Source organism: Capra hircus, chromosome 3 (genome assembly GCF_001704415.2).
Source record: "Capra hircus breed San Clemente chromosome 3, ASM170441v1, whole genome shotgun sequence".
Lineage (NCBI taxonomy): Eukaryota > Metazoa > Chordata > Mammalia > Artiodactyla > Bovidae > Capra > Capra hircus.
In genome coordinates this window covers 86,953,924-86,978,940 of record NC_030810.1, presented here as the reverse complement: position 1 = coordinate 86,978,940, position 25,017 = coordinate 86,953,924, and the positions used below count along the sequence as shown (strand labels likewise).

General features: G+C 50.7%; 1 pseudogene; it reads left to right on the top strand.

Annotated features, from left to right (window-relative positions):
- LOC102185328 lies at window positions 2,677-11,754 on the top strand (annotated as a pseudogene).

Below are 25,017 nucleotides of genomic sequence, written 5' to 3'. Positions count from 1 at the left end.
CCCTGGATGTCCAGGCCCCTTGGAACCTCAAGGTCAGACTCCAGGCCCTCACCCCGCCTCTGTCTACCTGAGATATCGCTTTTGTGCCCAGAACAAAGGCCCTTGGTGAAACCCGCAGCCCTCTGCCCTTTACTCCTTTATCACCCGCATTTCAAGTTCACAGGAAGAGGGTTTTCAAAACATCAGAGTCAGAACAGCACTGTGGTCAATTTTTTCAAAAGAAAGGAAACCAAAAAGGATCAAAGAACTGCAGGTGCAGCAGAATAAGGCCCTGCAGGGTGGGCAGGGGCTGAGGGCAAGGAAGAGTGTGCCCGCCTTCAGGGGAGGCCGCTGTTTGCCCAGATCCCCAGGGTAGGAGCGGGCGAAGGGGCAGTGGGGGGTTAACTGGGAAAGGACAGCAGGGCTGCCGCACTGCTTTGTAGGTTGAGAGGAGACAGCTCACATGGCCCAGGTCCTCGCCAGCTCTTGCCTGCACCTGCGACAGTCTCTTCAGTCTCTGCAACACAGTGGCAAATTTCCTTTCCCTGAGCAATGCCAGCCATGTCTCTTGTGCTCCTGACATCTCAGCGTCCTGAGCTCAGAACAGGAAATGCTAGTGTGCACGTCTCTGCTGAGACTGCCATTGAATTCACCAAGCTGCTTATTAAAGGTATGCACCATGAGATTGTTTCTTTTACTGCTTAGACGTCCCTTTTGCTTCATTTTTCGGTTTTCTTTCCTTTTATTTTATCTTGTTTATTGAGTGAATCTTTTTAGAAAAAAAAAGTTGTGAAATGTTTTTAAAATGTGAAAAAGCAGAGGGATTATATAATGAGCATCCTAGTATCCAGCTTTATCAGTTCATAACACATTGTCACATCTTTTTCCCTCTTTTTGCTGTGGTACAATATACTAACACAAAATTTACCGTTTTAACCATTTCAATCTCTTTTAGAAACATAACATTATACATACAGCTAAAGAGCCTTTACGGCCTCTCCACCATGCCCTTCCCTTCTTCCCTAGAAAAGTGAAGTGAAGTGATGTTCAACTCTGCAACCCCATGGGCTGTAGCCTGCCAGGCTCCTCTGTCACTGGAATTCTCCAGGCAAGAATACTGGAGTGGGTAGCCATTTCCTCCTCCAGGGGATCTTCCTGACCCAGGGACTGAACCCAGGTCTCCTGTGTCACAGGCAGACTGTTTACCATCTGAGCCACCAGGAATCCCATTATTCTGAATTTGATTCTCCTGTAGGAGTGATGCAGGCGTGTTGTAAAATAATCCATGTAGTGGAGAAGATACAGAGCCAGAAGTAACCGTTCTCCTGCTTCCCCCAGCCTTAAACTCACTTCCCCCTTGAAGTAACCATTGTTAAAACTTTCTATGAATCTTTCCAGGTATCTTTTAATACAAATGAATATATTAGTTTGTTTTCTTTCTTTATACACGTGAGCTTACACTATGCATAATATTCTCCAACATGCCTTTCGTTTCCAGTTATCACTGTTCCTTGGAATTTTTCTGTGTTAGTACTACTAATTCGCCTGTGATCTTTTTAACAGCTGCATGAGATTCTACTTTATTGGATAGTTTCCCGTGGAAGGGTATTTAGGTGGTTTCCAGAGGCTTAGCTATTCTAAACAAGCCTACATGGAACATTCTTGACATATAGTTTTGCTCACTTGTGGGAATACTGTATATCTGTATAATAAATACCTGAAAGTGGAGTTTCTAAGTAAAAAATATTGAACATTTGACACCTCAAAAGATATTGCCAACCCCCCATCTAAAAATGATCAACTCAAACACCAGCAAACTACATGTGAGAGTTTCTCTCTCCCCACATCCTCGAGAACATGCGTTTTCATACCGCTTTTGGCCTTTTGTTTATTTTCTTCTGTAAGCTGTCTGCTCTTACCCTTTTCGAACCTTAGCATTTTATGGGCTGACTTCTTACATTTGAATCTTTGATCCATCTGGAATTAATTTTAGTGGATATTCTTTTCAATGAACATTTATTGATGTTCCCACTCTGTAAATAGATTGAATGAAGCGCTGAGATAAAGGTAAAAGCAGGTTTCTCTCCATTCAACAGGCCACAACTAACTGATTTTGCCTTCCCACTTAGAACTAGCTGAGGTCGAGGCTCTAGGTTAAGAAGTGGACCCTCCGTAATGGAGGAGTGAACGCAGAGGCACTGCAGACATCCAATCAGTGATTTGTTCTATAAGCAGGCAGCAGTGGATTCAGTCACTAGAATTTTGGTTTTTTTCCTGAAGAGATGTGTATTGCATGTGGGAAGAGGGGTGTACACATGCTTGGTGGCCAGAGGAACAGACCGCGGCAGAAAGGACACAGTCCACCACATCCATTCTCCCTCTTCCACTATGATGAACTTGAAGCTGGGAACATGGCTGCCCATCTGGGGATAGTATTTCCCACCTCCGTACATTTAGAAAGGGCCATATGACTACACGGGCTTCCCTGGTGGCTCAGTTGGTAAAGAATCCACCTGCCAATGCAGGAGATGCAAGAGATGTGGGTTTGATCCCTGGGTCAAGAAGTTCCTCTGGAGAAGGAAATGGCAACCCACCCCAGTATTCTTGCCTGGAAAATCCCGTGGGCAGAGGAGCCTGGTGGGCTACAGCCTGTGGGGCTGCAAAGAGTCAGGCATAACTGAGCACACACACGCACGCATGCGCTCGTATGGCTACACTCTCACCAGGGGAATGTGAGTGGAGCTGCTATTAGCCCCTCTGGCTATAATGGTTTTAAAATTCTTCGACTCTCAACTATCAAGTGACAGGTGTCTATGACTGGTCCGCTTGAACCTGGGTGGTCATCATCCCAGAGGAAAGTGGAAAGTCATGTGATCACTGAGGCTATGGCATAGAAGGCTGGGCAGCTTCTACCTTGTGGGAAGACTCACTTAATGCTCAGTAAAAGAAGTCCAACTCCTGTAAGGACCTCAAGTTAGAGAGGCCACGTGTAAGTGCCCTGGAACAGGCTCCACTGAGCCCAGTCTTCTAGTCAAGCACCAGGTGAGCGAAGACACCCCCAGACAATTCAACCCCTACTGCTTGAGTCACCCCTAGCCACCTGAGTCTTCCCAGATGAGGCCCCAGACGCTGTAGGGTACAGACACAAGCCAGGAATTCTGCCCCAGCTCCCAGCATTCCTCACAGACCCACAGAATCAATGAGAATAATGAAATAGCTGATATTTTATAGCACTATTTATTTCAGAGTGGTTTGTTATCCAGTAATAGACACCTGGAACCAAGTCAAGACCAAGAAAACTCTTTCCCTTCCTGCTGACTCCAACCCAGATGTGGCAGAGATCCAGCCTCCACGGTGCAGGTGACAGCTCCTGGGATGACAGAGCCGCTGGGGGAAAGGACCTGGGTCCCGAGGGATCACATGGAGCACCACTGCCAGAGGATAAGACAAACTTACCTCGCGGGGTATACGTGAGAGAGGAACACTTGTCTTGAACCTTTAAGCCAGCAGTCCCCAAACTTTTTGGCACCAAATACCAGTTTCATGGAAGACAATTTTTCCATAGACCAGAGGGGATGAGGGGGATGGTTTCAGAATGATTCAAGCATATTACATTTATTGTATACTTTATTTCTGATCTAATGCCACATTGATCTGAAAGGAGGTACCTCTCTGCAGCTCAGAGGTTGGGGACCCCTGCCTTAAGCCAAACAAACAATACATGCTGTACAAGTGAAACCAACACAACATTGTTCATCAACTATACTCCAATATGAAACAAACAATACAAAGAGACAGCAGTGAGCAAGGCACACGGCGTCTGGGGAAGAGGATGGAGGGAGGGGTCACAAGGACAGATCAAACCCCGCGAGAGAATACAATTGGTTATTTAATGATAGTTGTAATCAGTTCTTTGCAGAGATATACAGGGAGCTGTGAAAACCGTTCAAAGGGCTCTCGCCCAGTGTGGGTGGACAAGGAAGGTAGCCCTGAGGAAATGATGCTGCTTTGAGTAGAAATTAAGTAGAAAGATGGAGAGGGAAGAGAGCAAGACTGCTATGGCACCAAAAGTGGGTGGAACATGTACAAGGGCTCTGAGTCAGGGAAGGAGATGGTGAGTTTGAGGAACTGGAAAAAATAAAAACCACCGTGGGCCTGATGGGTCAGGCTGAGGATTTCAAATCTGACCTCTAAGAAATACGAATTTACGGGATAGTTTCAGCAGAGAGTGACTTGATTGGATCAGCCTCTGGAAGCCAAGGGGAAGACACGGGGGCAGGGAGACCAGTGGGAGGTAGATGAAGATGCTGCCTATGGTGGGGACTGTGGGGAGAAGTGATTGGGTCTGATGGATATTTGGCAGGTGGCTGGTAGGACTTGGAGGGTAGGGGGAGATGGTTGCGAGAGAGACGAGTCAAGTATGAAACACCAATTAAATGATGTCTGGTCTATAAGTAAGTTATGACGTCATGGCCGGAGGAAACCTAGGCAGGGCCAAGTCCAAAGGTAGCTCAGATCAGGAGAACAGGGATTAGACTTGTTGCTGGGTGCCTTTGAGCAAGCCATTTCCTCCATCTTTATAAATTGTCTATAACATGAAAACAGCTTACTACACAAAACAGCTTTTGTGTAAGGACAATGGCTGCCTTCATTCACCCCAAAACACTTAGTGAGTGGTGCCTGTGAAGTGCAGTAAACAAGATAAACACATAAAGTACATGGTGTGCTAGTGACAGTGCCGCGGAGAGCAAATGAAGTCGGGAAAGGAGACAGAAGGCAGAAGCGAAGTTTTAGATAAGATGTTTAAGGCATACACTCACGAACAGGGTGCCCAGGTTCTATGGAACCTGAGGGAGGCTTTCCTCTGGAAAATAAACATTAAAACATCTTAGTTTTTCAAATTTCACAAAACACATGGCTCTATGAATAGAACTCTAAGGCGTAGAAGGGGTAGGTATGAGTAAGGGGGCCCAGAGCATAGGCATCAAGAGTTTTCTCAGTAATTCCACCTCTGCTCATGAGTAACAGAGCGGTAGGAAGGGTGGAGGGTGACTGTGGGTGTCGCCAAAAGAACTTGCTTTATGTGACTTACAGTAAGTCACTCAACTACTCTGACACCCAATTTCCTGAACTGTAAGTGTCCTTATAAGGTTGTAAGGAGTAAATAAAGGCATGTAAATCTAATTTCCAGCTCAGCGCAATACTTGGTAGCTAATTATTTTAATTTTTATTTCTATCTGACACAGAGGGAGAACCATGGTCTCGGCTGTGGGAAGTGACCAAAATAAAAGGAGGATTATGGGCCCCACACTGCCTGTGAAGGCTGGGGTCAGTGGCTGCAGGAGGTGCACACCGTGTGTGTGGTTTTGACCTGTGGAACTGGTGTGTGGCAATGACCCTCATGTGCTGCCTTCTGGAGAACAGCCTTAGGGAGACCACACATCGAATGAAGTCCTAGCTGCCCCTAGGCACTTGAATGCATGAACAAGATGAACAGAAAGAGGGGAGGCTGAGCACACGGCTAACATTGCACAGTAGCCGTCCTCTGCACAACGATTACAACTGTCTCCCAAGCCTTCTCTCTCCTGTAAACAAGGGCAACTCTTAAGGAAAAACTGATTGCATGGCTGCAGGAGAGGAGGCAACAGTCGCAAACAATAAAATCGTTGCAGTGGGTGTTGGACAAGTAGGTATGGCATGTGCCAGCAGCATTCTGGGAAAGTCCCTGGCTGATGAACTTGCCCTTGTGGATGTTTGGACATGCATCTGCAGCATGGGAACATCTTTCTTCAGACACTTAAAATTGTGGCAGAGAACAGTCACCCCCTGTGACTATGGGGATAACTGCAGGAGTCCACCAGCGAGAGAGAGAGAGTCATCTCAGTCCGGTGCAGGGGAATGTTTTCTTCAAATTCATTATTCCTGCGATCATCGAGTACAGTCCCAATTGCATCATAATTGTGGCTTCCAACCCAGTGAATATCCTCATATATATTACCTGGAAACTAAGTGGATGACTCAAGCACCATGTGATTGAAAGTGGGTGTCAAAGGTTTCACTATTTTATGGCTGAAAACTTGGCATTCATTCCAGCAGCTGTCATGGATGGATTTGGGGAGAACACGGCGACTCAAGTGTAGCTGTTTGGAGTAGAATATATGTGGCCAGCATTTCTGTTCGGGAACTGAGCCCAGAAATGGGAAAGAACAATAATAGTGAAAATTGGAAGGAAGTATGTAAGGTGATCGGAGAAGGCAATGGCACCCCACTCTAGTACTCTTGCCTGGAGAGTCATGGATGGAGGATCCTGGTGGGCTGCAGTCCATGAGGTCGCTAAGAGTCGACACGACTGAGCAACTTCACTTTCACTTTTCTTTTCACGCATTGGAGAAGGAAATGGCAACCCACTCCAGTGTTCTTGCCTGGAGAATCCCAGGGATGGGGAAGCCTGGTGGGCTGCCGTCTATGGGGTCGCACAGAGTCGGAGACGACTGAAGCGACTTAGCAGCAGCAGCAGCAGCAGCATGTAAGGTGGTAGTGGAAAGTGCCTGTGAAATCACCAAGCTAAAAGGGTGACCAACTGGTCTGTTGGATGATATGTGACTGATCTCATTGAATCCATGGTGAAAAATCTATCCAGGATTCATCTGGTGTCACAGTGGGGAGTGGGATGCGTAGCATTTAGAATGAAATCTTCCTCAATCGTCCACGTGTCCTTAATGCTCAGGGGTTAACCAGTGTTATCAACCAAAAGCTGAAGGCTGATAAGGTTGCTCAACTCAAGAAAAGTGCAGATACACCGAGGGACATCCAGAAGGACCTGTAAGGCCTGTGGCTTCTGGGTTCTAAGCTGTAGAAATTTTAAAACTCCTATATGAGGGAATTCCCTGGTTGCCCCATGTTTCAGACTCTCTGCTTCCACTGCAGAGATCACGAATTCGATTCTGGGTCAGGGAACTAAGATCCTTCATGCTGCGGGGAGTGGCCAAAACATAAAAATAAAAATAGAAACAAAAACACTCCAATGTGATTATCCATGAGCCTTTGGTTTTCATCCATGTATATGGATCACAGTTTGCTTTTTCTCTTCCTAGATGTGTGAATTTGGGCTCAAAGAATCAAAGGCCGTGCTTGTGGTTTAATGTTTGCAATAGGCGCCCTTGCTCTAGGAGTATTAACTATCAAAATACAAAATAAAAAGCAAGATGGAAGGAGAGAAAGAAAGGATGGAGGCTGGGAGCCTGGGCAGGTCTGGATTCCAGTCCTGCCTCTGCCTCTGCCAACCTGTGGGCATGGCTGGTGGCTTCATCTGCCCGAGCTGCCGCTTCCTCAGCTGCCACACGGCAGGACGGTCCTGACAATGCTGGGCCGAAGGGTTGTGATGACAAAAAGTGCAGACACTCCCAGAGCGAGGGGTTGCTGTTCCTGCCCCTCCTCCTCCCAGTCAGATGCACACTCTGAGACCTGCACCAGGAGACACGTCTATGACTGCAGCCTTGGGCACCTGGTGCCTGAAAGTTCTCCAAGGCCCTGGGTGCACGGCTGTCACAGCATACGCTCTCAGCCATGTCACAAAGCAAGCCTGGCTCGCGGTGGGTGCTGGTGACGTTCGATGACCTAAAACAACGAAACCCATAATCAGAGGGTGCACCGACTTGGCTGCTGTGGGTTTGTTTGCCCACGCACGAGGCACAATCATTTCGCTTGGAGTTGCATCGGCCGTTAGCCCTCAAGTTCTGTTGCTAAGAGATTATGAACCAAATGATGTTTCCAAAAAATAACCACTACAGGATGTTTCAGGATAGAACCATAATAACAGCCTAAACAGAATGGGTATGTTGTTATTGATAAATCCTTATGAAAAGCCAAGGAATGGGGTGACTGGGGGGTAGGCTGGCCATACACATCCTATGGAAATGACTGGTTTGCCAAAGTCTTGAGTATGACAAAATAGACTCAGGGATAAAGCTATAAGGGACATAATATAATGCCCTCATGATTCCAAAATCAAGCAAGCAAGATGTATTTGTTGGGGACTTATTATTTGCCTGTTTTGTGTGCGTTTACAACGATGTCAGCCACATTAAGTTACAGGCGGTGGTGACTAAGTCCGGCAAAGCCGTAACCACCCCTGGTTGGCACAGTGCCAGCGGGCCACAACCGATTAAGTGATTTAACAGCTGTTTGCTGCCACCTCCACTATTGCCGTGTTGCTGGGGCAACAGGAACCAGTCTACTAACAAAAGCCCACGTTAGAGCAGGACAAGAGAGTCCATCCACAGGGCAGTCAGCAAACAGGGAGCTTGCAAGGGCTGATGACCGTCATCTGGCGCCTAGACCGGTGCCGCCCGTGGGATCTTCCTGGGAAGATGCAGCCATTCCACTGCAGGCCCTCACCTCCGGGAGGTCTCTGTGAGGCAGGTGGATGAGTGCAAAACAGGTGTTATCAGGAGTTATTCCTGATCTCTGCCCGCCTCTGTTCTGACCAGGGAGCTGAGCAGTGTGATGCCAGCCCTGCCCACTTCCCCCCTCTTTCCTCCCCACCCCCAACCAGCTGGACCCCAAAGGAGCCCCTCTGCTTGCTGGCTGGCGGTTACTCTGGCTGCAGTGGCCTAATGGTCTACATTTCATCTCACTGGGCAGATAAATTGAGGGCAAATTGTTGTGTTCTTCCTGCTCACTTTACAGGTGTGAGAGCCAGGGTCACAGAGGGACAGATTCAAGTGTCAAAGCCACAGAGTTAGTAAGTCAAGGGCAGACCCATGTCGTCTAGCCCCAAATCCCAGGATCCTCACTGCTTGCCAGACCCCAAGACCCGTGATGCTTTGCGCAGGAAACCGCCGAGTGTTGCAACGGCACCCAGAAAGGGGTCAGCGTTTCCACGGGTCAACCCTGGTGACCCTCTGTCACTATGTGGCACCCAGGGGAGGGGGCAGAGCCGCCAGCACTCTGACTTCCTCTTTCTCCCAAGGGGCGGAAGAAGGGGGTCACAAACCAAGCAAATCATTAACATCCCAGCCTCAGAAGCTTATCCTGCCACTCGGTACCTGGGTGACCTCAGGCAAGTTAATCTTTTGCAAAGCTGTTTGCTTTCTTAAAATTAGGAGCTCAGGACATATCTACTTCGTATGGAATTTATGAGGAATTCATGAGATTAAACAGGTGAAGATGGTTAGCAGTATGTGCAGGAAACACTTGATAGATGCTAACAGCAGCAGCGTCTAGGGCTATAACAATACCCTCATTTTCACCGCCACCATCATCCACTTCTGCTCAGGACTTGGGGTGCAAGTGGGTAGGAGGATGGCACCAATTAGAGTCCCATTACAGTTCCCAGTAGTAACCAGCCTGTGCTATGAAGGCCTCCTCTGACAAAGGGAGACATTTCTCAGGGTTCCTGGCAATAGATGCTTCGTTTTTCACAAGCTAGACTCAAGGAACAGAGGAGTAGCTTTGCGGGTTTCCATGGCTGTCTAAACACATGTGCTTCCAATTGGCTCTCTCGGGCTGGAATTCCCCGGTGCCCGGCCCAGGCCAGCTCTCTCCACTGCCCAGTGCCCCCCAACCTGAATCATGCTGGGCATCTTCCCACAACCAGACCTAGGGGCCTTAATGGCAGATTGTGTCCTACTCATCATTTCTCAATTCCATCACTTGGAGTGGAAAGAGCTGGGGTACCCCCACCCCAAGTCTTTCTGAAGGTTCTTACTCTGAGAGTCTAAAACTCCAGCCCAGAGAAGGGCATCTGAAGGCGGGCTGGGTGAAGGGTGGAGAGGCAGGCTGAAGTGGTGGGGTCATGAATTCACCAGCCCTGCCACTCGGCACCCACCCCCAACACAGCGGCTCCAGTTATCCTGTGGGGTCAGGATGCTGTTTCTGCTGAGTCATCCTTTCTTGCCCAGAGGGATCCTGGCCCAAAGCCACATTCCTGGTGGGGTCTGAGTGCCACAGAGTACAGAACTTCCTTTCTCACCAGCCCCTTGGCTCTCCAGCCCCGCACACAGGCTGGTCTCTCAGCAGCCTCTGCCGGCAGCAAACACCCTCCGCCAAGTCTGTGTGTGTCCCCCCAGGGCTCTGGCCCACCCTGGACCCTGAGCTCCAGGAGCAAAGAACATCCCATAGGGAGGGAGGCAGCAAGTGTGCCAGTGCAGGAGGGAAGGGAGGAGAGGCAGGGCCCAAGGGGAGGAGCCCAGAGAGGGACTGAGGAGATACTTAAGCTAAAATTCCTGCCTGTCCACTTGGTGGGCCCTCCTGTCAATGTGGGTCCAGCAGTCGCTTTGAGAAGGAGCCTATACTCCAGGACAGGCCTGGACAGGAACCCCATTTCAAGCCAAAGAAGCAATGAGACAGCCTAGGCTTCAACCGTGGGCCTATACTGCCCCCCAACCCAGCAAGTCCAGCATCCCCTGATCGTGCAAATCTTCAGGGTCCCCAGATAAGCACTTTCTGCAGAGCCCAGGCTTCAGGAACATCTTTGAGTACTCACTGTGTGCCAGGCTCTGTACCAAGCGCTGGCCCTACCAGAGAGGACAAGGTAGATATGGCCGAGTCCGTGATGTCTCCCCCATCTCTTCCAGGCCCACTGCCCTTACCTCCACTCAAGCTCTCACTGCAGACTGCTTGGGTTGCAATCTGGGCTCCCCACTTTCAGCTGTGCAGTCTTGAGCAAGTTACTTTACTTCTCTGAGCCTCCATTGCCTCATGTGTAAAATGGAGGCAAGCTAGTACCTACTTTATAGGGATATTACAAGAGATGAATGTTTATATATGTAAAATATTTAGGACGGTGCCTGGCACAAAGAGCTGTGTGTGTGTGTGTGTGTGTGTGTGTGCACGCACGTGTGAGTGTGTCTGCGTTCCTGACCTTAAGCATTTGCTCAGGCTGTCCACTATCTGGAATGCTTCCTCCCTTTTCTGTGGAAACCTGGGGATTCAGACTTAGCAGAGTTTCCACGAGGGAGAACCGTTAGATCCTGAGGTCAGGCCACAGCCAGGTGAGAGCCCTTAAAACTTGCAGAGCATTTTTCCGTTCAACAAGGGTTTCACACCCTGTGAGGCAGACGAGGGAAGGGGGCTCAGGGATGTTGACACCTGCCCGAGGTCACAGCCCTAGTCAGCACTGGAGCTGAGGGTGGAGGCTGGGACTCCTGACTGCATGTAGTACAGTCCTTGCCCCAACCTCACAGTGCTGGTCCCCAGGAAGCTTCAGGCACCCTGAGGCCAGGGCCAGGATAGCAAACTCCCCAGAAGCTCAGCATGCAGAGGACAGGAGCTTCTTGGCCCTTCAGGGATTCTGGGGTCAGTGGGCTTTGTCTCTCGGAGTCAGACAGGGCCACGGAGGGCCGCGGGACAGGGGGCGCTTGCTGGCAGAGGCCTGAAGAGGGCCCCGCAGGAAGGGCTCAGCCCAGGAAACTCTGAGCCATGCTGGCAGACCACAGGGCCCCCAGGCTTCCTGCCTGCTCCTCGCAGGCTGCCCTGTCAACGTCAACGGGTTTGTGAAACCCTGCCGGGCAGGCAGTGGGAACTCAAGGGGCCCCAGGGTTCACGGGCTGTGGTCACCCTGTTCCTTCGGGCCCAGGAGAAGGTAGCTTTCTAAAGATGGTCCTCCGCACTGTCATGGGATCCAGCTGCTGCGGGAGACGGGCACCCGAGAGCCGCCCCATCTTGCTAGGCCCCGAGGCCTCCGGATGCCAGCGCTCTTCCCTGCAGGCCCAGATCTCCCGGGCCTCCACAGATGCAGCGAACCCTCAGACGCAGATGTGGGGGGATCTGTGATTGAAAGGCTTTGGTGTGAGAGATAATGTGGATTATGAACCAGCTCATAGCTTTGCTAGCTCTGTGCTTTTGAGCAAGTTGATTAACCTCTCTGTGCCTCTGTTTCCTCTTGTGTAAAATGGTGATTAAAAAAGCACCTATCTTGTTTTGAGAATTAACTAGAACAATGTATATGGAAGGTTTGGCACAGTATCTGGCGCACTGTAAGCTTTTGGACCACAGAAGCTGCTACGTTAGTAACCACTATGTGTGGCAACAGAATGCAGATACTATTGCATTTCTTTGATTTTGGAATTTTACTTAAAACCATCTAGACCCAACCTGCTATACTTGAAGGAAGTCTGTGCCTTCCTTTCCCTTTGAGTTGCCCAAGAACCCCAAGTCTTATGTGCTCTGAAGGGAGAGGTGGAAGGTCCAACTGCCCAAAGAGGGCCAGGAGCACTGGGATCCTGACCTGTCTGGTGCCTGATGACACTATCCCCCCACGGTCAGAAGGAGAAGCTCGTCCTGTACTCAGGCCACATGGATCTCCCAGGGGGGCGACTCCACGTATGGCCTCAGGTGCCCCCAGCCCTGCCTGCTGAGGTGCTCCCCACACTCATGCTGCCCATGCTTACACGTGCTCCTTCCGCGCTGCGTCTGCAGGGTTTCGGGGTCCACTTCCCACAGACCAGAGCTCAGTCCCTTTTCCTTCCCCAGGATCCCTGCCGAGGTTGGTGCTACTTCTCCTTTTCAGACCCTAACACACAGTCTCGCTACGCCTCTGTGTCTGAGGGTCCCTGAAAGCCTCACACCTCGGCTACCTTCCACGGTTAGCCTCAATTCTGATGCACCTGCCCACAGACCACCAACTTGGTAACTCTCACATGGATTAGAAAAAAATCGGTCTCCATGGGGCATCCTGCCAGATCAATGTTTTTCTCAGTAACTGGGCAGTAGGGAGAAGCCAATCTTGAGGCCAGGGCAGCAGGGGAGCCTTTTCTCTTCACACCGTGGCAGCCCCAGACGTGAGCTCCTGGAACCAGGGCCGCGAGGGAGTTGCATTACTGTATCCCTGGCGGCTGGCTCCAGCTCCTGAGCTCTTGCCAATATGTCCATATGGTTCAGTGAATGCTTGTTGACTGACAGACTGACCAACGGAGAGCAAAAAGACCTATCTGAAGGACGGGGTCAGGCAGACGTGCTGGCTTGGACAAAAGAGGGCTAAATGGACCAGGGACACCAGGGTAACGGGGGAGCAGATGGGTCTGTGAGGGGGGTGGGCTCCTTGTGGGGGCCAAGGAAAGAGGATGAACTTCTGGGGCTGCCTAAGAGCGTGGGGCAGTCAGGGTGGCGCTGGCTTTGCTGAGAGACCCAGGAGGCATCTCTGGAGATCCCAGACTCCTCCAGGTACACAACAGGGGCTGGGGAATGTGATAGCAGGACCTGGGGAGGCAGCAGCCTCAGAAGGGAGGTGGGCAGGACCTGCTCCCGGGCAGGGGGAAGCAGGGGCAAATCAAATTGTAATTCCTTTCTCAGAAGGGACAGCTGGGCATGGTTCAAACCGTGAATCGGGCACACTGCCCTTGACAATGTCCAGAGATCTGGTTGCTCAAGAGAGGGGCTCCCACTGCCCAGAGGTGGCTCCAGCATTCTCTGGGTCCATCTCAGTGCCCTGTGCTAAGATCCTCAGGGACCTCTGGGCCTTGAGCAGCCTGGACCCGAGCTGGGCTCCCTCGGGAGCAGCAGACACAGGGCATGTCTGAGGGGGACAGGAAGAGCCAGGGCCCACTGGCCCACTGGCCCTCTGGCCCACTGGAGTCATCACCTTTAGAACCCAGTACCTGGGCTTCCCTTGTGGCTCAGCTGGTAAAGAATCTGCCTGCAATTTGGGGGACCTGGGTTCGATCCCTGGGTTGGAAAGATCCCCTAGAGAAGGGAAAGGCTACCCACTCCAGTATTCCGGCCTAGAGAAGTCCATGGACTATATAGTCCTTTGGGTCACAGAGTCAGACACGACTGAGTGACTTTCACTTCACTTCACTTCACTTCACCTGGGTCCAAACCCCAGTTCTGCCACCTACCAGCTAGGTGACAAGTACCCTCTGTGAGCCTGTCACGCACCTCATGGAGCTGCTTGTGGGGATTTAGTGAGGATGTAAAGCATTTAGCACAAAGCCTAGCCCGGGGCACAGAGAATAATGGTGCCCCCACTTGGCATGACCCTGAGACAGGTGTGCTGAGGAAGTGGGTAAGGGTGATAGGGACCTCTCCCAGGCTCGTGCCTTTCTAAGAACCTTCTTGGCATCTCTTCCTCCTCCAGCTAGGGCTCCAGGCCCAATTAGAGGAGGCTGGGCCTTGGCCCAGGAGCACAGGAGGTTTCTCACCGTGGCAGAGAAATTGCCGGGTTGGGGGTGTGGGCAGCCACAGTGACCGTCTCCAGGCAGGACGGATGCGGCTTTGCTGACAGAGAGTCTGCGGCCAGGACATGCCAGCGGTGCAGGTCTGAGGTCAGCAGTGGGGAGCCAGCTTCGCCGCTCCCGCCAGGGCCCCACCAGGGCAAGGCGTCTGCTTTCAATCAGCTGCCCCTTGGCTCAGGGAGGGGGGGTAGGGGCCTGAGACCTCTTCCTCAAGCCCAATTTCTCATCACGTGGAGTGGAGATACTCTGGGCAAAGAAGGCAGGGAGAAGCTCCAGGGACCCAGGACATGGAGACAGGGGTTGGAGATAAGGTTAATTGTTGTTAGGTCACTTAAACTCCTTCACCTGATACCTCGCAAGGCCATGCCTAATCAGCTGTCAGTCCACGTTCCCCTCCCGCCATGTCCCATCACAAGCCTCTGGCTTACTCCCCGCTCCAGGACTTTGCTCTCATGCCCTGTACCCAGAGGCCCTAAATTGCCCTGTACAAGGCTGACTACTCCCTTCCCTCAGCTTAAATCTTATTTCCTCAGGAAAACCTCCCTGATCCCAAGTTTGATCCTGTTAAATAATCTCGTAGGGCACAATTCATTTGGTACTTAAGTATTTGCGCTGCTATTTCATGCCTGTCTCCCCTCTAGATGCTAAGCCCCATGCAGGTAAGAATTGTCTTCTTTGGGACTGTATCCCTAAAATCTAATGCATGGCCTGGCACAGGTTATGTGCCCAATAAATACCTGGAGAATGAATGAATGAATCATGCCATGAAAATTTTCTAGCAGTTTCCTTCTGTAACCTTCGATGTTTTGATCTCTACTAAGTCCCTGCAGGATAGTCAGTGCTTATGCCTATTTTGCAGACCCGAAGTCAAGGTCACAGATGAATTCCTGGCCCCTGGCTCCTAATCCAGTGCTTACCCTTTGTCTAGAAGGAGACGGTGGAGGCATGAGCCATGGGCTCAGAGATCAGAGGGAGGGACGGGCGTGGGCCTGAGGAGGGTGGGGGCGCTGCCAGACTCCTCCAGCAGTCAGGCCTGCCCACAAATAATACATGAGTCAGCTTGAAGTGCTCCCCATTTCCAGAGAAAGTCCAACAGAAGCCAATGGGGATATGCCTTGGCAGCCCCCCAGCTCTCACACCCCATCCCTGAAATAGCCTCCACCACCACCTCAGGCTGGCCCTTAGCCGACCCCCAAGACTGAGGAGCATGCCTCAACCCCATGAAGGAAGTGGGCTTGGCAGTCAACCCCCCTGGTCAAAAAAAAAAAAAGAGCTATGCCGTGGCAGGCTGGTTATTCTCTTCTCAGAGCCTCAGTCTCCTCACCTGTAAAATGGTACAATAACAAGGTTTGATGGGTTGTGGTGAGATTCCATGAGCCCATGAAGGTCAAGTGCCTTGCACTAAGAATTGGGTCTCTGCTGTCCCATAGCCCTCATTGGCTTCTGGGGACCATCTTAAAGGCATTAAGTGATTTTTCTGTGGGTGGTGGCCAGGCCTTACTCTCCTCTCCTGGGCGTGACTAGAGGACAGACGCCAGGTCCCATGTGGACATTCCTAGACTAGCACAGGCCCAGGCTGGCTGCTCAGCCAGCTGCATGAATATGAGAGTGTCTGCTATTGTTGTGCTGATGAGAGGGCCGGGGACTGGGAGGAGGCTCCTCTCCTGCCGGGATCTAATCTAGTGGTTGGAGGATGCGTGTGGAGGGCAGAGCTATAGCACAACAGGAGCTTTCAGAGAACCTGCAGTTTCCAAAAGAGGCCGCAGTAAGCTCCAGAAGGGAAGGGGGGACTACTCACTGATGTGGGGGCACGATCCAGAAAAGAGGTTGTGATGCAGGTAGTTTTGGCTTGGGACCCAAAGTACAAACCCCGGGGCCCCCAAAGACAGGAGAGGATGCCTGGGAGGGAACAGGAGACACCCTAGACCTCGGCCAGCAGGTGGGGAAATCCGGCTAAAGGAGGCAGAGGAATCCGGAAAGCAAAGACATCAGCGTGCAAGCTTGAACGCTGGAGCCCCTGCCCGGGGAAGTGCCCGTAATACACACACACACACACACACACACACACACATATATATATATATATATATATATAAAAGTGAAAGTCACTCAGTCGTGTCGGACTATCTGCAATCCCATGAACTGTACAGTCCATGGAATTCTCCAGGCCAGAATACTGGAGTAGGTAGTCTTTCCCTTCTCCTGGGGATCTTCCCAACCCAGGGATCGAACCCAGGTCCCCTATATTGCAGGCAGATTCTTTACCAGCTGAGCCACAAGGGAAGCCCATACACACACACACACACACACACAACGGAAGCCCATACACACACACACACACACACACGGCACATGTTGAGGCAGGCACTGTTCTGGGCAGTGCTGCTAAGGGGACACCGATAAATATATATATTCAACAGAGATGGAGTTCCAACTCTGGGTATCCCCTTAGCAGCACTCTCCAGAACAGCGTCTGCCTGGAACACGTGCCCTATCAACATTCAGTAAATGAATGAATGAAGAGGAAGATTTTTTTCTCTCAGCTTCTCAGTTGATTTCTTGGCCTCCCTGCAGCCTGCCCTCCTTACAGCAGTTCCAAGATGCCCCCACGGGGAGCAGACCCCGGCCCCTCACTCCCACCCTGAACCTCCGGTGCCTCCCCTCCCACCCCAGCCTGAGATCACGCTTGTGGCCTCTGAGCCAAATCCAGCTGGCAGACCTTTCCTGTTAGGCTTGCATGTGTGTTATTGTTTTGCTTAGTGTTAAATTTGGATTAATTACTAACATCTAAAAATAAAAGAAACCACATAAAAATCTCAGTTTCCAGCTTCTCTGAAGACTGAGTTCAGCGACACGTCAACAGCCTGTTGGCTCACCTTGGGGAAAAGACCTGCCCACTTCAGAGCAACGTCTTGCACAAGCATCTTCACACCCCCCACCCCCTATCCAGGCCCTGCAGGCAGCTGAGTGGGTGTCCCCTGCCATGGACTAAAGTCTCAACCCCTTGGCCAGGCCCTGGAAAAACTGAGAAGGGACCCTCAAGACAAGCATCTCTGTCTCCACGGTCTTTGTCCCCAAGGTCTGACCACCACGCTTCCTCTAGTTCTCTGATAGCCCAGGCTCTTTCACACCTCTGGTGCAAGCGGGATCTCCAGCCACAGTGCCTGTCCCCTTCATGGGGCCCTTGCTGATGCTCATCCACGATACGGTGTAGGAGGTGGCGCCTCTTGCTGCCCGTCCCAGGCAGAGCAAGCACCCCCTGCACCCTCTGCAGCCTGAGGGAGGCTCCCTCAAAGCTCCTCCCTGCTCTCTGCATCATACTGCCGGCCGTAGACTTGGGGCTGTGGGACTCATGTCTTATTCTCCCTCTATCTCTGGGACCCACAGGCCCAGTCTCTGACCTAGACAAGTCTCCAGGGCCTCACTCAATGCATTCTTTGGGGAAATGAATTAAATAGAAGTCCTTAATTTCATGGGTGGCAGAGGCATACAAATTCCCCAAACAACACCAAAGAAATTGAGAAGGCTTTGCTGTGACTTTATCAAGAGCCACAGTGATGACATCTACCCCAACACACACATACACACACACACACACACACACACACACACACACACACACACACACTGCCCTGCCTTCTCCAGTTCCAGGACAGACTGCCCCAAACAGGCCTGCTCTAGAAAAACAGGAAAATGGGAAAAATGTTGTTTTTAAAGATGTACACACACAAAGCCACATAAAAACACACACGCAGATGCATGTACTCACACCGCTACACATATGCACACACGTCCTGTGTCAATGACCCTCAAGTACCTCCTCTCTCACCTCCAGCTGGGGGCCCCTTGTCTCCTTCAGGTTCTCAGCCTTTGCTGAAACCCTGAAGGACCCACCTTCTCCCCCCACAGCAGCTATGTCCTAGGCCTACTCTTTGAACCCAGCCTGCTAAGTTGACTATAGAGTTGGACAGCCCAGACCCAGATCTAGTGCAGATTCAGGTATCAGACTGGAGAACTGAAAGAGATTTCAAGACCCACCCATGTTCTGGGTGAGAACAACCAGCGTACAGTCAGACTCCTTCTCCCAGCCCTTCTCAGGTGGGCAGAGCCTGGCTGGGAGAAGAAAGGTCTCAGCCCTCTGCTGAGCCTACACACCAGGATCACCTAGTCCTCATAGGGGCAGGGCATCCTGCCAGGCCCCGTTCACAGATGCAGAACCAACCCACAAAGTCAGCTCCAGTGAGGCAGGCCCTCTCCTCATCTCTCTGGTTCTGGCTCTGGTGCCCTGTTCTCCACCCCCATATTCTGAGTGTCACTGTTACCTGAAAACTGGATTCACCTCTTGGTAGGTGTCAAACCAAAGGATACAACCTAGCCAAAGACTTGGAGAAGGAAGGATTTATTACTTGTAGCAACCAAGGAGAAGGGGGTGACAGAGGATAGGATAGTTGGATGGCATCTCTGACTCAATAGACATGAATTTGAACAAACTCCAGGAGATAGTGAAGGACAGGGAAGCCTGGCATGCTGCAGTCCATGGATGTAGGGTCAGACACAACTTAGCAACTGCACACAACAACAACAACACCGGAGATCTTTCCCAAAGCAGTGTCTTCCTGAACAGCAAGTTGGGGAAGCCTTTTAAGCTAAGGGTACATGTATGTTGTTGAAGGGTCTTGAGAAAAGAACAATCCAGTGTAGAATTAGGGCAAAGATGGACAGAGTCCAAGCTTTAGTTGATTGAAGTCAGGAGAGTCAGCATCCTCACTCTGCTCTCCATGTGCGTGGGGGCCTTAGTTTCTGCAGAACTCGAAGACGGGCATCAGATAGTGATGTATATCCTTGAGGAAGATCCAGGACTCTGTTTTATGGCTGAACTATTATTTCTTGATTGCTTTCCCTTTGTTCTTGCATTTCCTCACTTCCCTTAAGATCATTAATTCCTGAGACCTGTTCAAGGGCAAGCATTGTGGTCAGACTTAGATCAACCAAAATGGCTTAGGACAAAAATGGCTTCTCTTATGTCAAGAAAGCCATGCCTGATTCTCTTTCTCCAGGGCCCCCTACCCTACCTGCTTACATTTTCACTGGCTGTTGACAGGCATGAAAGGGAAACAAGCTGAATGCCTACTGACTTGCACTGTACATCGGAGTAGCATTCAAATTTGTCGTCATGGTAGATCTGTATATTTACTCAGTGAATAATCTTCTGCAGGCCAACATAAACCACGTTGAACAAAGGATGGCGCTTTCTCACTGTCTCCCTAGATACTCCATTTGGGTCCAGGCCTCATTGGCTGAGGGCGCTCACGAGATAAGAAGGGTTAAGGAGAGCAGAGCCAGGCACTATCTATAAGCTAGCTACCTCTTGGCCCTGTTTTCAGAGGAAGCTCAGGCTCCACAGGATGAGTCACATGCCTCAGGCGCTTTTCCAGGGCAGAACTCGGGTAGACCTGCCCCTGGCCCTGCCCTGGCTCTGTCCCCTCCCAACCTCGGGTCAGCTCGCCAGGCAGAGAACAGGGCCCAGCCTTGTGCCCTGGAAGAGAAGGGACATCTCTCCTTCTCCAGCCCTGGAGGGAGGTGATGGGATGCTGGGTTCTGCAGGACCACCACTACCCTCCGGGGTGCCCACCACAGTGCTGGGAATCTGGGGCTTCAGGGTGTCAACTCAGGTTCTCCTTGGCTGCCTCCTCTTCCGCCTCCTGCTGCTCCCGCTACCATGGCCAACCCCATTAATCACCTTCACTCTCGCCAATCCCCAGGAATGTGGCTAAAAGTCAGCCCTGGGTTAAACAAACAAACCAACCTGGAGGCTTCTAAGTCAGCTGTGAGGCTCTACCAGGCTTCTCCTTCCCTGCTCTGCCTGCCACCCCTGCCCACCCCCAGCCCCTGCTCCCACTGGGATCTCAGAGCCTCCTCCCACACACCCCAGGACCAGGAGGGAACAGCACAACCCCAGTGAAACCACCTTTAGGCTGAGCAGGGAGGGGCTGCCCAGAAGCCTGAAACCCACCTCCCCCTGGCCAGGGCCTCCCCTCACCATCTGCTTCACCCCGCACAATCTCTGCCCCTTACTCCTTCATATTTGGTGCCTAGCAACCCCGCTTCCCAATCTCAGGCCCTGCAAACCAGCTCTTATCCTGCCTGGGTCCCTACACCACACCTCAAAGGAATGGAACATGTCCCTGGGAAGGTTCCCCCAAGGATGTGGAGAAGCCAGAGAGGTTGGGGGCAGCTGGGAGCCTCTTCCTGTCCACCTTCCTGCTTTCCACATCCCCTCCTCTATCCCCAGGACTCAGCACCAGTAACGTCCCACTGAGCCTGGCCTGGGAGCAGGCTCAGGGACTTTCTGCTAAGGGAAGAGGGACCCACACCCCTAAGTGCCTGTAAACAAAGAGGAAAATATGCAAACACTCAGCCCACTCACACGAACACAAGAATTCACAGCTGGACCAAGGGATGCGCACAGGTGCAGACCACACTGCTGATCAAATGAACTGCACTGACGGGGCCAGAGCTGCGGCTGCAGCTCCCACGCTAGGGCCCCCGGCCCTGTGGTGCCTCAAGCCACTTAAAATATTCAGAAAGCCAACAGACAGCCTACATTTAGCCACAGTGAGGCTTCTGGGATTAACAGTGAGGCTTCTGGGACTCTGGCTTTGCTTTTAGCCAGAGTCACATCAACTCAATGCAGACCATTTCATGCTGATAAACATTCTGAGGGTCCATGTACCAGAATTAGATTGAGAAAACGGAGAAAGAAGTCACAAATTAGCAATCATTATTTAACAAATGTTTTCCAAACATGGAGTATATAGCAGATAATAAAATGGATCTTATATGCTTATTTCCTTAATATACAAAGAGCTCCTACAAATCAATGAGAAAATGATGCATAGACCTCCCTTGAAATGGTCAAACATCAATAACATGGGATTCACAAAAAGAGAAGAAAGAAATCAAAATAGTCAACAAATATAGGAAAATATTCTCAAACCCACTCTAAAAGGTACTTAATTTTTAATGAGATATTATTTTTCACCTATCAAATCAATAAAGATTTAAAGGCGGATAATACTCATATTGGTGAAGATGCAAGAAAATGGGCTTTCTCATACACTACTGATGGTGCTGTAGGTTGTTACAGCATTTTTGGAAGTCAATTTGGTAACAAATATTCAGATTTTAATCAGCAGTCAATTAATCTACAAATATAGCTGTTCATCTCAGCACTATCTGAATAGTAAAAACTGGAAGCATCTTAAATGTCCAGCAAAAAAAGGAACTGGTTACTTGAGTCCTTACAATGACTTTGCAGCCAGTACAAAGAATGGGTGGATATACAGACATTGACATAAAAAGGATGCCCAAAATATGACATTAAATGAGAAAAAAGCTAGTCATAAAATAATATAGTTATGATTCAACTGTGTTAAAAAAAAAATACAGTGATGTGTATCTATGTATGCTTGCTTATAAGGAACATGCCTTAGGGATAAACAAGAAATTGTTAAGAGTGGTTCCCTGGGGAATAGGATGGGAGCAGGAGCAGGGGTGGACAGAATGCTCTTAATTTTTATATGCCTTCCCTTCATCTTATAGTATTTATCAAAATTTTTATAACTTTTGATGATTTTTATTGAGTATAATTGACATATGACAGTTTCAGGTGTACAACATCATGATTTAATATATGTATGTAAATTGATTTTTGAGGAATGGCTACCCACTCCAGTATTCTTGCCGAGAGAATTCCCCGGACAGAGGAGCCTGGCGGGCTACAGTCCGTGGGGTCACAAAGAATCAGACACAACTGAGTGACTTTCTCTTTCACTTGGCAAGGAAAAGGTGCGAGCTCCCAGTTTAGAAGCTCTGGGTGATTTCTAAGAAGGGGCTTTCAGAGGATGTGAGGATGGCTGTCCCAAGGTCCAGAGCAGAGGCTTGGAGGGGAGCCCCGTAGGAGCAGGCCTGTCTCTCATCTGGAAGAAGATGTCAGTGGAGGGAGCCCTGCTCTCCCAGCACCTCCCCCACTCAGGCAGGGGGCAAGCCTCGGAGGGGCAGGCTGACTTGCCCTGGTCCAGCCCCCTCTCCTCTCCCTCCACCCCAGGGCTCCTCCTTCTCTTTCTGACCCAGGCCTGGACAAAATCTGCAACCCACAAGAATACAATTAAAACAACACCTTTTTTAAAAGGAAAAGCAAAAGTGATAAGACCATCAGATAGATAGCTGTTTGAGAGCAGTGTTTGACCGGAAGGTCTCACAGCCTGGCCAGGGATGCTAAGACCAAGGGTGGGGTCCTCTGGAGGAGGAAGACCTTTCTGGTCTTTGTGATATTCCTGCAACCCACTCACCCCCGTCTTAACTCCAGTCCCATGGGGCAGAGCAGGGTCACATGGTTCTGACTGGTAGGTCAGCTCCTAAGTTTCTTATCAGGGCTGTCACTTTCCTTCCCTGGCCATCAGTCTCTTCATCCATAAAGTGGGCATCATGGCACCCTGAGCGCTGATGTGAGGATTAGAAGCATAAATAAATACTAGAGCAGGAGGAGTGCCACATAAAAAGCGTGCGGTTAACTACCTTTATGTGGCAGTAACTTTGCAATAATGATTATTAATTGCATTGCCACTGTAATCATTTCACAATATATACCTATATCAATCCATTGTGCTGTACATCTTAAATTTATACAGTGTTACATGTCAATTACATCTCAGTAAAGCTGGGGGTGGGAGCATATATAACTGTTCATCAGTGTTCTCTTATCACAACCTCACCTCTGTGTCTTTGCTCTGCTGGTTCCCCTGTTCTGGATGCCCTTCCTTTTTCTCCATCTGGCAAAATCTTACTATTTTAAGGCCTACCTCCGGTATCACCTCCTTTGAAGCCACCCGCCAATGCAGGAGGCGCAGGAGATGCGAGTGTGACCCCTGGGTTGGGAAAATCCCCTGGAGAAGAAAATGGCAACCCACTCCAGTATTTCTTGCCTGGAAAATTCCATTGGCAGAGGAGCCTGGCAGGCTATAGTCCAGGGCAATAGTCGGACACAACAGCGATCGAGCATACACACCAGTATCACCTCCTTTGTCAAAACTTCTGCAGCGCTAGATGAGCAGAAGCATCCTCTCCTCCTCAAGACTTCTGGGCACTTTACTCCTAGCCCCTCAGCCCTTACCAGCTAGGTCGTGGGAGTCACTGACCCTGTGCACCGGGGACTCTGGGCCAGGATGCTGCCCTTTCGTGTCCTGTCTAACATAGAAGCCACTGGGCAAATCTTTGTCAGATGCCCACAGGATGACTTCTGCTTGTCTCCTGACAAACTTCCCCCCTCCTTTTAGGGGGAGGGGACTGAGCAGGGGATGGGCCTTCCTTTTCCCTAGCTGCTTTCCTGGATTTGGGTTGATTTCAAAGAACTTGGGGTGCCCTCATTGGGGGTCCAATTCAGATACTCTTGAGGTTGGGGCTCCCTCATTACGGTGAGGAGCTGGGGATACCAAAAGCAAGGGGCACAGCTGGAGAGCTGGACTCAGCTGGGACGTGTGCCCTAGAAGGGTGGATACCCAACGCAGGGCTGTCCTATTAGGTCACCCAAACTCGGTGGCTTCAGCGGCCACGCACGGGCCTTTTGAGGGAAGGAGCCGGCTTGCCCTGACCCCCACCACAATACACACACACACACACAAACACACACAGCTGTGCACAGCTGGATTGTTCCCTCTGAACCCTCTGAACCTGGTGTTCCTCCCCACTCCCAGAAGAGCCACCCCACCCCAGACCTCAGGAAACATCGTGGGTCTGTCCTGCCCTCTGCTGGCCTTGGAGAAAATAGCCCTGAGGAAAGTGCAGGGCGCTGCCTGGCCACTCTGCTAGGCATTACTCCTGAAGACAACCACCACTCAGCCCCAACCTTCCCGCTGTCCTGTGGATCTCACCATTTGACCTTAGTTACTGTTCAAGTCCAAACTCTTTGGCTGGGCAAAGTCCTTCAGGACCTGATTCCAAAGTCCCTTTTCCATCTGACTTCCCACCACTCCTTCCCCAAACCCTGGTGCCAACAAAGCATCTGTTCTTTTTGGCCCTGGAATACACTCTCCAGTGTGTCCTGACTGCTGGCCTTGATGCAGGTTATCCCCTTCCAGCAATGCCATGGCCTTTTTCTCTCTGCTTCAAGATCCGGTCAAGTCTCACTTCCTGGCTGAGCACCCCAGCTCCAGACATCCTCCAGCACTTGGCCAGAGCTCATCGCTGTCCCCTGTGGCTATGCCCACCCTAGTCCCATCTGCAGCTAAACAAAGGACAGTCACTTCGAATGTGCACAGACTCAGGGCTTCAGCATAGGGCCGTACACACAGCCGGTGCATATACTCGGCGCTGGGTGGGATAGGTGATCAGTCCCAGCACCTCATGTTTCCATTTCTCCCACCAGCCCCAAGGGCTGTGGGGAGGCTGGCAGGGTCTCCCGGGAGGGGAAGGGTGCTCTCAGTTTAAAGTGTAGGTCCCTGATCATCCTCCAGGCCCCTTGCCCTCACAGAACTAGCTGGATGGCACCAGCTGTCAAGGAGAGGCGGGAAAGGGGAGGCCCCCTGACGTGCAGCTGGACCTGGGAGAAATGTGTGTCCAGGGGATGCTGACACCCTCCTCCAGGTCAATCCCTCCTCTCCCAGCCACTTCTGCTCTCCTGACTTCTGGTTCCTGTCTATCTTCACTCACTCATTCAGTGATCCTCTGTTAGGTGGCAGACACTGGTTTGGCTGTGAGTATTACACAGAAAAGAAAGACATAAAACCCTGTCCTCAATAATTTCCTTGTCTAGTAGGAGAGAAAATGAAGGTGTTCACCAGTATCTCGCGTTAAGGGTTCTAACAGA